The sequence below is a fragment of the Bubalus kerabau genome, chromosome 15 (assembly GCF_029407905.1).
Source record: "Bubalus kerabau isolate K-KA32 ecotype Philippines breed swamp buffalo chromosome 15, PCC_UOA_SB_1v2, whole genome shotgun sequence".
NCBI classification, from domain to species: domain Eukaryota; kingdom Metazoa; phylum Chordata; class Mammalia; order Artiodactyla; family Bovidae; genus Bubalus; species Bubalus kerabau.
In genome coordinates, this window is record NC_073638.1 from 81,714,362 (window position 1) to 81,725,636 (window position 11,275).

General features: G+C 37.9%; 2 pseudogenes; both read left to right on the forward strand.

Annotated features, from left to right (window-relative positions):
* The first annotated feature begins 436 nt into the window (after nt 1-436).
* Nucleotides 437-1,379, forward strand: LOC129627944 (putative olfactory receptor 5AK3; annotated as a pseudogene).
* A 6,569-nt stretch (nt 1,380-7,948) lies between these two features.
* On the forward strand, nt 7,949-8,844 carry LOC129628566 (putative olfactory receptor 5AK3; annotated as a pseudogene).
* Nucleotides 8,845-11,275: the final 2,431 nt, after the last annotated feature.

An 11,275-nucleotide genomic window follows, 5' to 3' on the forward strand; every position in this document is an offset into this window, starting at 1 on the left:
CTTTGTCTAATTAAGATTCTACTAATTTTGAGAACCTAAAACTAGGTTTAAATGATAAATGGCTGAGGAAAACTGTAGGTTGCTTAAAATGTATGTAATTATGTTTGACTATTGCTTTATGAAACTTTAGATATCTGAAATGTATGTTAATCTATGTTTCCTAGAATCACAGATTTTAGAAGTGAAACTTCGTCTGTGAAAACTTCTTTGTTTCAAAACTGAATCCAAGGCTTACATGTTACTTTTATGTGGTGGTTTCTTATCAAGAAAATAGAAATATTTGGAAAGAAATAAACCTTGTTATGAGTGATTGCCATAAAAATCTATTTTTTACAAAGTGACATGAAGAGTTAAGACCTTTTACTACTCAACAAATCACAAAGATTTCCTGTCTGTTCTTGGTCCTCATCTTGGCCCTTTCTAGACTTTTTTACTCATGACAGAAGTAAATAGCACTGAAGTGACTGAATTCTTTCTACTGGAATTTGGTGCATAATATAAGTATCAGTATTTCCTCTTCACTGGATTTCTGGTCATCTATGTGACCTCCATGGTGGATAATATTGGAATGATTCTACTCATCAAGACAGATTCCAGACTCCAAACACCGATGTACTTTTTCCTACAACATTTAGCTTTTGTAGATATCTGTTATACCTCTGCTATCACTCCCAAGATGCTGCAAAACTTCACAGTAGGAAGCAAATTAATATCATTCAAGGGCTGTGTCATGCAGTTATTGATTTATGCAACATTTGCAACCAGTGACTGTTACCTCCTTGCTACTATGGCAGTGGACCGTTATGTGGCCGTCTGTAACCCACTTCACTATCCCATAGTCATGTCCTGAAGAGTCTGCATCCCATTGGTAGCTGGTTCATACATCATGGGCTTCATAAATGCATCTGGGCACACAGGTTTTACATTTTCACTGGTCTTTTGCAAGGGTAATACTATCAATCACTTTTTCTGTGATATCCCTCCAATTCTTGCCCTTTCATGCTCCAACATTGACATCAACATCATGCTAATTACTGTCTTTGTGGGATTTAATATTTACCAAGTTGGTTATCATCTTTTCCTATGGAAATATCATCACTACCATCCTAAAGATGTCTTCTACTACAGGGAGAAAAAAAGCCTTCTCCACCTATGCCTCCCACCTGGCTGTAGTCACCATTTTCTATGGAACCCTCTCTTACATGTACTTACAACCTCATTCTAATAATTCCCAGGAGAATATGAAAGTGGTCTCCATGTTTTATGGCATTGTGATTCCCATGTTGAACCCCCTCATCTACGGTTTGAGAAATAAGGACGTTAAAGAAGCTCTAAAAGTCCTATGGCAAAAAATTCTTCTAGGTTGGACCAAATTGTAAAATTCAGCACATCGAGTCATCCATTAGAGATGTTTAAACACTATTTGATATTTTGAAATAGAGAAAATGCTCACATCTTAAACTAATGCTTTTTTCTTCAACAGATAATTTCCTTGAGTGAAAGCAATATAGTAACTGGAGAAGGAAATGGCCACCCATTCCAGTATTCTTGCTTGGAGAATTCCATGGACAGAGGAGTCTGGCAGGCTACATACACTCCATGGGGTCACAAAGAGTGGACTATGACTGAGCGACTGAGAGCACAACATAGTAACATCTCATCTCATCTCTACTTTCCCCTTGGACTTAGTTTGAGAAGCATGTTCCACACTACCCATGAGATTACTTAACATATAAATATGTATAGACATCACAACGTATATAGTTATTTCAAATATATTTCAGATATATTCTTAAAGATTAGAAAACCCAATTTTGTATATAATCAATATTAAAAATGAGGTTCATGGTTTTCAATTCATTTAAACAACTTCCCTAAATTGTCTACAAGGAGGCTCCTCATATGTTTGTTTCAATTATTACATAAACCTAAAATGTAAAATAAATGTACTGCTTTGTAAAGGAACATGATAAATGCCCACCAAACCAAACAAAAGAGGAAGAGAGAGGGAGTCTACCTGAAAAAGAATTCAGAATAATGATAGTAAAAATGATTGAAAAACTTGAAAACAAAATTGAGTTACAGATAAATAAACTGGAGACAAGGATTGAGAAGATGCAAAAAAGGTTTAACAAGGACCCAGAATAAATAAAAAAGAGTCGATATATAATGAATAATGCAATAACTGAGATCTAAAGCACTCTGGAGGGAACCAACAGTAGAATAATGGAGGCAGAAGATAGGATAAGTGAGGTGGAAGATAGAATGGTAGAAATAAATGAAGCAGAGAGGAAAAAAGGAAAAAGATTTAAAATAAATGAGGACAACCTCAGAGACCTCTGGGACAATGTTAAATGCCCCAACATTCAAATCACAGGAGTCCCAGAAAAGGAAGACAAAAAGAAAGGCCATGAGAAAATACTTGAGGAGATAATAGTTGAAAACTTTCCTAAAATGGGGAAGGAAATAGCCACCCAAGTCCAAGAAAACTAGAGAGTCCCAAATAGGATAAACCCACGGTGAAACACCCCCAATACACATATTAATCAAATTAATGATGATGAAAAACAAAGAGCAAATATTAAAAGCAGCAAGGGAAAAGCAGAAAATAATACACAAGGGGATTCCCATAAGGATAACAGCTGATCTTTCAGTAGAAACTCTTCAGGCCAGAAGGGAATGGCAGGACATACTTAAAGTGATGAAAGAGAAAGACCTACAACCCAGATTAGTATACCCAGCAAGGATCTCATTCAAATATGAAGGAGAAATCGAAAGCTTTACAGACAAGCAAAAGCTGAGAGAATTCAGCACCACCAAACCAGCTCTCCAACAAATGCTAAAGGATCTTCTCTAGACAGGAAACACAGAAAAGATTTAACTCGAACCGAAAACAACAAAGTAAATGGCAACTGGATCATACTTATCAACAATTACCTTCAATGTAAATGGGTTGAATGCCCCAACCAACATACAAAGACTGGCTGAATGGATACAAAAACAAGACCCCTATCTATGCTATCTACAAGAGACCCACCTCAAAACAAGGGACACATACAGACTGAAAGTGAAGGGCTGGAAAAAGATATTTCACACAAATGAAGACCAAAGGAAAGCAGGAGTAGCAACACTCATATCAGATAAAATAGACTTTGAAGTAAAGGCTGTGAAAAGAGACAAAGAAGGACACTACATAATGATCAAGGGGTCAATCCAAGAAGAAGATATAACAATTATAAATATATATGCACCCAACATAGGAGCACTGCAATATGTAAGACAAATGCTAACAAGTATGAAAGGGGAAATTAACAGTAACACCATAATAGTGGGAGATTTTAATACCTCACTCACACCTATGGATAGATCAACTAAACAGAAAATTAGCAAGGAAACACAAACTTTAAATGATATAATAAACCTGCTGCTGCTGCTGCTGCTGAGTCACTTCAGTCGTGTCCGACTCTGTGCGACCCCATAGAGGGCAGCCCACCAGGCTCCCCCGTCCCTGGGATTCTCCAAGCAAGAACACTGGAGTGGGTTGCCATTTCCTTCTCCAATGCATGAAAGTGAAAAGTGAAAGTGAAGTTGCCCAGTCGTGTCTGACCCTCAGCGACCACATGGACTGCAGCCTACCAGGCTCCTCCATCCATGGGATTTTCCAGGCAAGAGTACTGGAGTGGGGTGCCATTGCCTTCTCTGTACAACAGACCAGTTAGACCTAATTGATATCTATAGGAAATTTCACCCCAAAACAATGAATTTCACCTTTTTCTCAAGTGCACACGAAACCTTCTCCAGGATAGATCACATCCTGGGCCATAAATCTAGCCTTGAAAAGTGAAAAGTGAAAGTGAAGTTGCTCAGCCGTGTCCGACTCTTTGCAACCCTGTGGACTGTAGCCCACCAGGCTCCTCTGTCCATGGGATTCTCCAGGCAAGAATACTGGAGTGGGTTGCCATTTCCTTCTCCAGGGGATCTTCCCAACCCAGAGATTGAACCCAGGTCTCCTGCATTGCAGGCAGATGCTTTATCCTCTGAGCCACCAGGGAAGCCCCAAAATCTAGCCTTAGTAATTTCAAAAAAGTTAAAATCACTTCAAGCATCTTTTCTGGTCACAATGTGGAAAGATTAGATGTCAACTAAAAAAAACTATTAAAAATACAATCATATGGAGGCTAAACAACACCGGGAGAGAAAAGCAGAGGGAAGAGGAAAGAAAGAAGACAGGGAAGAAAGACAAAACAGAGGGAGAAAGCAAGAGAGGTCAGGAAGGTAATTTGTTACTAACAGGGCAACTCTTTCAACAGTGAAACCAATAACTCCCTAAAGGACAAAATTACATTTTGTCCCCTCTGGAAATATGAACTTTTATTCAGCAGAGAATAATTAATGAATGCTGTTTTTTCCAGTTCTTCCACGGCCTCTAGAAGCTCAGACTCTCAAGAGATCAAGTAGTGATCCCTCAAACCCCAGCTAGAAACTCCCAGTCAGGAAGGAACCCCACGGAGAGCCTTGGCAGTCAGCCTCCACCAGTTGCAGAAAGAGAATCTGGGAGCAGCATTGGTGTGAGTAAAACAAAATAAATTTCACTTTTCAACATCAGCCATGTCTCACTGCACTGCATGCAGGGAGTGGCAGGTGGCACGGTCAGAGTCAAAGTTCATCATGTTTTGCCCTAAGGGCAGGAGGAACCCCATCATCACTGGTGATGTAATGCAAATGGAGTGAGGGAAGTCAGCAGGGCTGAGTGTTGCCTGAGAAGGCACATAAATGAACAAATAATTGGATGACTTAATTCACTGATCAATCACTGCATCAATATTCTATGCCCATAGTGTATTATTTGCATGGGTTATGATGGCCATTTGATGTACACTGATTTAATACTTGTCCTCGTGCTGATAAATTTACATAAATTTGCTCCCTTGAAGCTCACATCATTGCAAAGCAGGCTTTACATTTTTTTCTTCTTCCTTTTTATACTGTCATTCTGAATAAAAATGCATTCACTGGAAGTTGCAAAGATAGTAGATAAAGCTACCATGTTTGATACCATCACGTTCAGGGAAGATACACCATGATTTCAATTCTTTTAAATTTTTTAAGGATTTTTTTTTTTTTTTATGGCTTAGGATATGGTCTACCTTGACATATATTCTGCTGGTGCTTTAAAAAATTTTCATATTCTCTTTTAGATGGCATGTTTGGTAAATGTTTACTAAATCCAGTTGTTTGATGGTGCTGTTGAGCTTTTTCATATTCTTATCGTTTTCTATCTAGTTTGTTCTACCAAGTGTTGAGAAGAGTGCTCATATATCCAACTATAACTATGCTTGTCTATGTTTCCCTTCAGTTCTATCAGTTTTTGCATCGCATATGTTGCATCTCTCTTCTTTGGTACTCATACCCTTAGGATTTCTATTTCTTCTTGGTAGCTTAACCCTTTTATCATTACACACTATCACACTATCTTTGGTAATTTTCTATGCTGCAAAGTCTATTCATCTGCTATTAATATAGCCAGTCTTTCATTTTTTGACTGATGTTTGAACAAGCATATGTTTTTCCTTTTCTTTGAAACACACATATATCATTCTGTGTGAAGTGGGTTTCTGACACACAGCATTTGTGTCATTCTTATCTATGCACCTAATCAAGTTCTTTCTTTTAGTTGGGGTTTAGATAGTATATCTTATAACAATAAGAAAGAAGAAAGCCAAGGAAAGAGAAAAGTATGAATAAATAAAATTGACTTTCTCTTGAGATTTCTAAACTATGTTTGACAATAGAAGTAGAAAGATTAATTCTAACTAATGTGATTCTCAATATATAGAGCATTTCACTCAAGCTGGTAAAATGTAAGACCAGCTATTCATACACATGATAGAATCTCTCGAGTAGCCACAAATAAGTTATATAAATATCTGTGATAAAAAAACACTATAAATAAATTTTTAAAAAGTGACATTCTTTAAAAAATTCAAGTGACTCACAGAAATGGAAACAAATAAAACCAGAAATAAGACACATAAAAAAGTATAAAATGGTAGATTTAAGCCTGAGCAAATCAGTTAATCTATACAATATAAATGGTCATCTTTGTTTTAAAACAAAAAAAATTTTTAAGCATTTTTTAAATTAAAGAAACAGTGCAGAGATTTATAAGTTTATAAAGTGATTTTTTTTCTCTCACTCAGTTTCCCACCTATTCATAAGTTAGTTTGCAATGTTCCTAACACTGAAAGTACATTTTTACTAATCATCTCATGTAGAGAGGTACATAGCTTGGCTTAGAGCTACTGATACGATGAAGGTACTTTCCCCAATACATATATGAAATAAGAGGACCATCTGGCTTGTGAAGAATGCAGGTTCTCGGTGAGGATAAGGGCTTGCCTAGTGGCTCAAACTGTAAAGAATCCACCTGTGATGCAAGAGACCTGAGTTCGATCCCTGGTTCAGGATGATCCTGTGGAGAAGGGAATCAGCTGCCCACTCCAGTATTCTTGCCTGGAGAATTCCATGGACAGAGGAGCCTGGCAGGCTATAGTCCATGGAGTCACAAAGAGTCAGACACTTCCAAGCAATTAACACACACACACACACACACACACACACACATTAAACATGTATCCATAGTTTTGTAAAGAAATAATCAAACACAACTTATGTACATTTTCAGCAACCTATAGTTTTTCTCAGCCATTTATCATTTTAATCCCAGTTCAATTTCCTGAAACTAGTATCTTTTTAATTAGAGAGAGAAATTTTTGTGACATTCATGACCATATATGTTTGGTCTATTATCTTTGTACCATTATCCTTACAATGTACTTCCCTTTAACTGATATTCTTTAAAAGCCAGATAGTCCTCTTATTTCATATATATATATTAGGGTGAAATAACCTCATCTTATAAATAACTCTAAGTCAAGCAATGTACCTCCATAATAAGATGGTGAGTAAGAAGGTATTTTCAGTGTTAAAAATGTTGCAGACTAAGCCTCCTGTTGATATGGGCTCCTCTGATTCTCTGAAACAGAGGAGAATTTGAGAAATAAGCACAGTTGGATAACTTCATTGTAAGGATAAGAAATCATTATCTTTAATTCAGTTGCACTAACTTATTTCTTCAAGAAGAAATAAGTTAGAGCAGGTTCCTTCCTCAGAATAATTTGGTGTAAAAGAATGGAAATGCAATACTTTTAAGGAAGCAGCCACCCATGGATATAAGTACTTATTCGAGGAAGCTAGAAGCGACCAGCGGTCCTCTTAATCAGAATCTTGATAGGATAATTATTATTGCATTTACTATATCAACTTGATTTTCATCACTCTGAATTCAAGTATAGATATGACATTAGGAAGACTTTTCAAGAGCTAATGAAACTAAGACAAGTCCTACCATCCACATCTGACACGTGTATCTGTTTTAAGCTTGGGTTGTCTCAGTATGAAATTCTTTGTTTCATTTATGATGAAGGTCTTTGCTGATTAAATCATTACTATGAAGGCCATAAGCCTTTCTACTATGAAGAAACTGCCCAAGCAATTTGAATGTGCTTAACCTCTGCCGGCTCTCAGTGCTTCTGAGGCTTCATTTATGTTCAGCGTTGGGCTACAGAAAGGAAACTGGCAGGTTTGGTGAAATGTATGTCAATCTATGTTTCTTAGCATCCAAATATTAAAAGCGAATCTTCTTCTGTGAAAACTTCTTTGTTTTGAAAATGAATCTATGGCTAATATATTGTTTTTATGTGGTGATTTCTTATTTAAAAACATTGAAAGAAATTTTGGAAATAAATAAACCCTGTTGTGAGTGATTACCATGAACATATAATTTTTTACAAAGTGACATAAAGTGTTAAGGGCCTTTTCTATTCAACAAGTCATTTCTTTTCTTTTGCTGGTCTCCCTCTTGGTCCTTTCTACACTTTTTGTGCTCATGACACCAAGAAATAGTACAGAAGTGACTGAATTCTTCCTTCTGGGATTTGGTGTCCAACATGAGTTTCAGTATTTCCTCTTCACTGTATTTCTGGTCATCTATGGGACCTCCATGGTGGGTACTATTGGAATGAGCCTACTCATCAAGACAGATTCCAGACTCCAAACACCCATGTACTGTTTCCTACAGCATTTGGCTTTTGTTTATATCTGTTTCACCTCTGCTGTCACTCCCAAGATGATGCAAAACTTCATAATAGAAAATAAATCAATCTCATTCAAGGGCTGTGTCATACAATTATTGGTTTACACAACATTTGTAACGGGTGACTGTTACCTCCTTGCTGCTATGGTGGTGGACCATTATGTGGCCATCTGCAACCCGCTTCACTCTCCCACCGTCATGTCCCGAAGGGTCTGCATCCAGTTGGTAGCTGGTTCGTACATCATGGGCTCCATAAATGCCTCTGTGCACACAGGTTTTACATTTTCACTGTCTTCTGCAAGGGCAATACCATCAATCACTTTTTCTGTGACATTCCTCCAGTTCTTGCCCTCTCCTGCTCCAACACTGACATCAACATCATGCTAATTTTTGTCTTTGTGGGATTTAATCTGACATGCACTGTGTTGGCCATCATCGTTTCCTACATGTTTATCCTGGCTGCCATCCTGAAGATCTCTTCCAATGCAGGAAAGAAAAAAGCCTTCTCCACCTGTGCCTCCCACCTGACAGCAGTCACCATTTTCTATGGAACCCTCTCTTACATGTACTTACAGTCTTATTCGCATAATTCCCATGAAAATAGGAAAGTGGCCCCTGTATTTTATGGCATTATGATTCCCATGTTGAATCCCCTGATCTATAGTTTGAGAAATAAGGAGGTAAAATAAGCTCTAAAAGTCATATGGAAAAAATTCTTTTTCAGATTGGATCCAAAGTGTTAAAATTCAGCACATCAAAGCATCCAGTATAGCTTTTTGACCACTATTTAATATTTCTGAAGTAGACAACTTCTTCACATCTTGGTTGTGGTTGTGGTTTAGTTGCTAAGTCATGTCCAACTCTTGAGACCCCATAGACTGCATCCCACCAGGTTCCTTCTGTCCATAGGATTTTCTAGTCAAGAATACTGGAATGGGTTGCCATTTCCTTTACCAGGGGACCTTCTTGACCCAGAGATTGAACCCAGGTGTCCTACACTGCAAGCAGATTCTTTACTGACTGAGCGACCAGGGAAGCCCCAATGCTACGTCCAGTACATAATTTCTTTGACTGCAGGAAATTCAGCAACATATCATAGGACCTATTTTCCCTTGGTTTTAGTTTGAGGACCATATCCCATACTACCCATGAAAAGGGGCTTTTTATAATATAATCTCTTATTTTAAGATTATAAGATATAAAGTGTGTATAGACTTGACAACGTATATAGTTAGTTCAAATATATTTCAGATATATTCTTAAAGAGTAGAAAACCCCAGTTTTGTGTTTGTGCTGCTAAGTGCTTAGTTGTGCCCAATTCTTTGAGAGCCCATGGACTGCATCCTGCCAGACTCCTCTGTCCATGAAACTTTCCAGACAGGAATACTGGATGAGGTTGCCATTTCATATTCTAGGGGATCTTCACAACCCAGGGATCAAACCTGTATCTCTTGTGTTTCCTGCATTAGCCGGCAGATTCTTTACCACTGTGCCACCTGGGAAGCTCAATCCATATTAAAATTGAGGTTCATAATTTCCTATTCATTTAAACCCATTCCCTAAATTGTCTACATAGAGGCTTCGCATTGGTTCTGTTTCAATTATTGCATAACCTGAAATGTAAAATAAACGTACTCCTTTGAAAAGTGCCTTATAACCCAGACTACTATTGTTGTTTTTCTTCAGTTGCTTGGTTGTGTCTGACTCTTGGCCACCACATGGGCTGCAGCACACCATGCTTCCTTGTCCTTTACCATCTCCTCCTGCCCTCAATCGTTCCCAGCATCAGGACCTCTTCCAATGAGTCGGCTCCTCCCATCAGGTGGCCAAAGTATTGGAGCTTCAGTTTCAGTTTCAACATCAGTCCTTCCAATATTCAAGGTTGATTTTCTAAAGGATTGACTGATTTGATCTCCTTGCAGTCCGAGGGACTCTCAAGACTCTTCTCCAGCATGACAGTTTGAAAGCTTCAATTCTTCAGCGCTCAGCCTTCTTTATAGTCCAGCTCTCACATCCATACCTGACTACTGGAAAAACCATAGCTTTGAACATATGGAACTTTGTCAGCAAAGTGACGTCTCTGCTTTTTAATATGCTATCTAGGTTTCTCATAGCTTTCTTTCCAAAGAGCAAGTGTCTTTTTGTATATCTTACTCCACAGCAATAGAAAACCTGGAATGTAGATGGATCTAAAATGACAGTAATCGTTCATTTATTTAAATGAGAAAATGAAAAGGCCAAGAGTGCTCTGAGTCAGGAAGACAGACTGTTGAGGGGAAAAAAAAAAAAGAGCTTTAGTAGATAGATTCAGGTTAAGTGATCAAAACCCTCAGATGACTCTAAAGATGCTGTGTTAGCCAGATGAAAGAGCAGGTTTCACATAAAATAATACCAGCCAGTCTAATGAACTGGCCAGAAAAATGTACTTACTATTAAATAACAGAAGAATTATTGGGCAAAAAAGAAAAAGAAAATATATCTTTTCAAATACACTCTCCTTCCTAAATTCTAAGAAAAGAGTAACACTAACACGAAGTCAGTGGAGCAGAACCAGAGTCTGCCCAGCAAAGAGTTTGTCTATTAAAGAAGAGATCTCTCCACGGCAGGCTCATGTATCTTCAAAGGCCAGGGACAGTAACTGAGAATCATGGAATGCAGACAGAGGGGGTCCTGAGATCCTGGAGGGAAAACTGGAGATTAACGTACAGAGTTTTGACTATAGTTAAAATACATACCATATACTTGAAACTTGCTTAGAGAAAAGGTTTTAAGCATTGTCACCACAAGAAGGAAGGAGGGAAAGAAGGAACAGAGGGAGTGAGGGGGAAGGGAGAAACAGGAAGGAATGAAAGAAAAAAAAAAGAAAAGAAATATGTGAGTGATAGATCTATTAATGAGCTTAATTATTGTGGTCATGCCACAACCTATATCAAAATGCGAATTACATACATACAAGTTTTGTCAGTTATATCTCAATGAATCTGGTAGGAGGGAGATGATAAAGCAAAGAAAATTTAGTGCACGTGTGTAAGTCTATGTGGCCAAATAGGAAATAACACTCAAAATGCAGTCACACAGTGCTGCACTTTCAACAGAGGTGAAAGAAATCCCAAAAGGAAA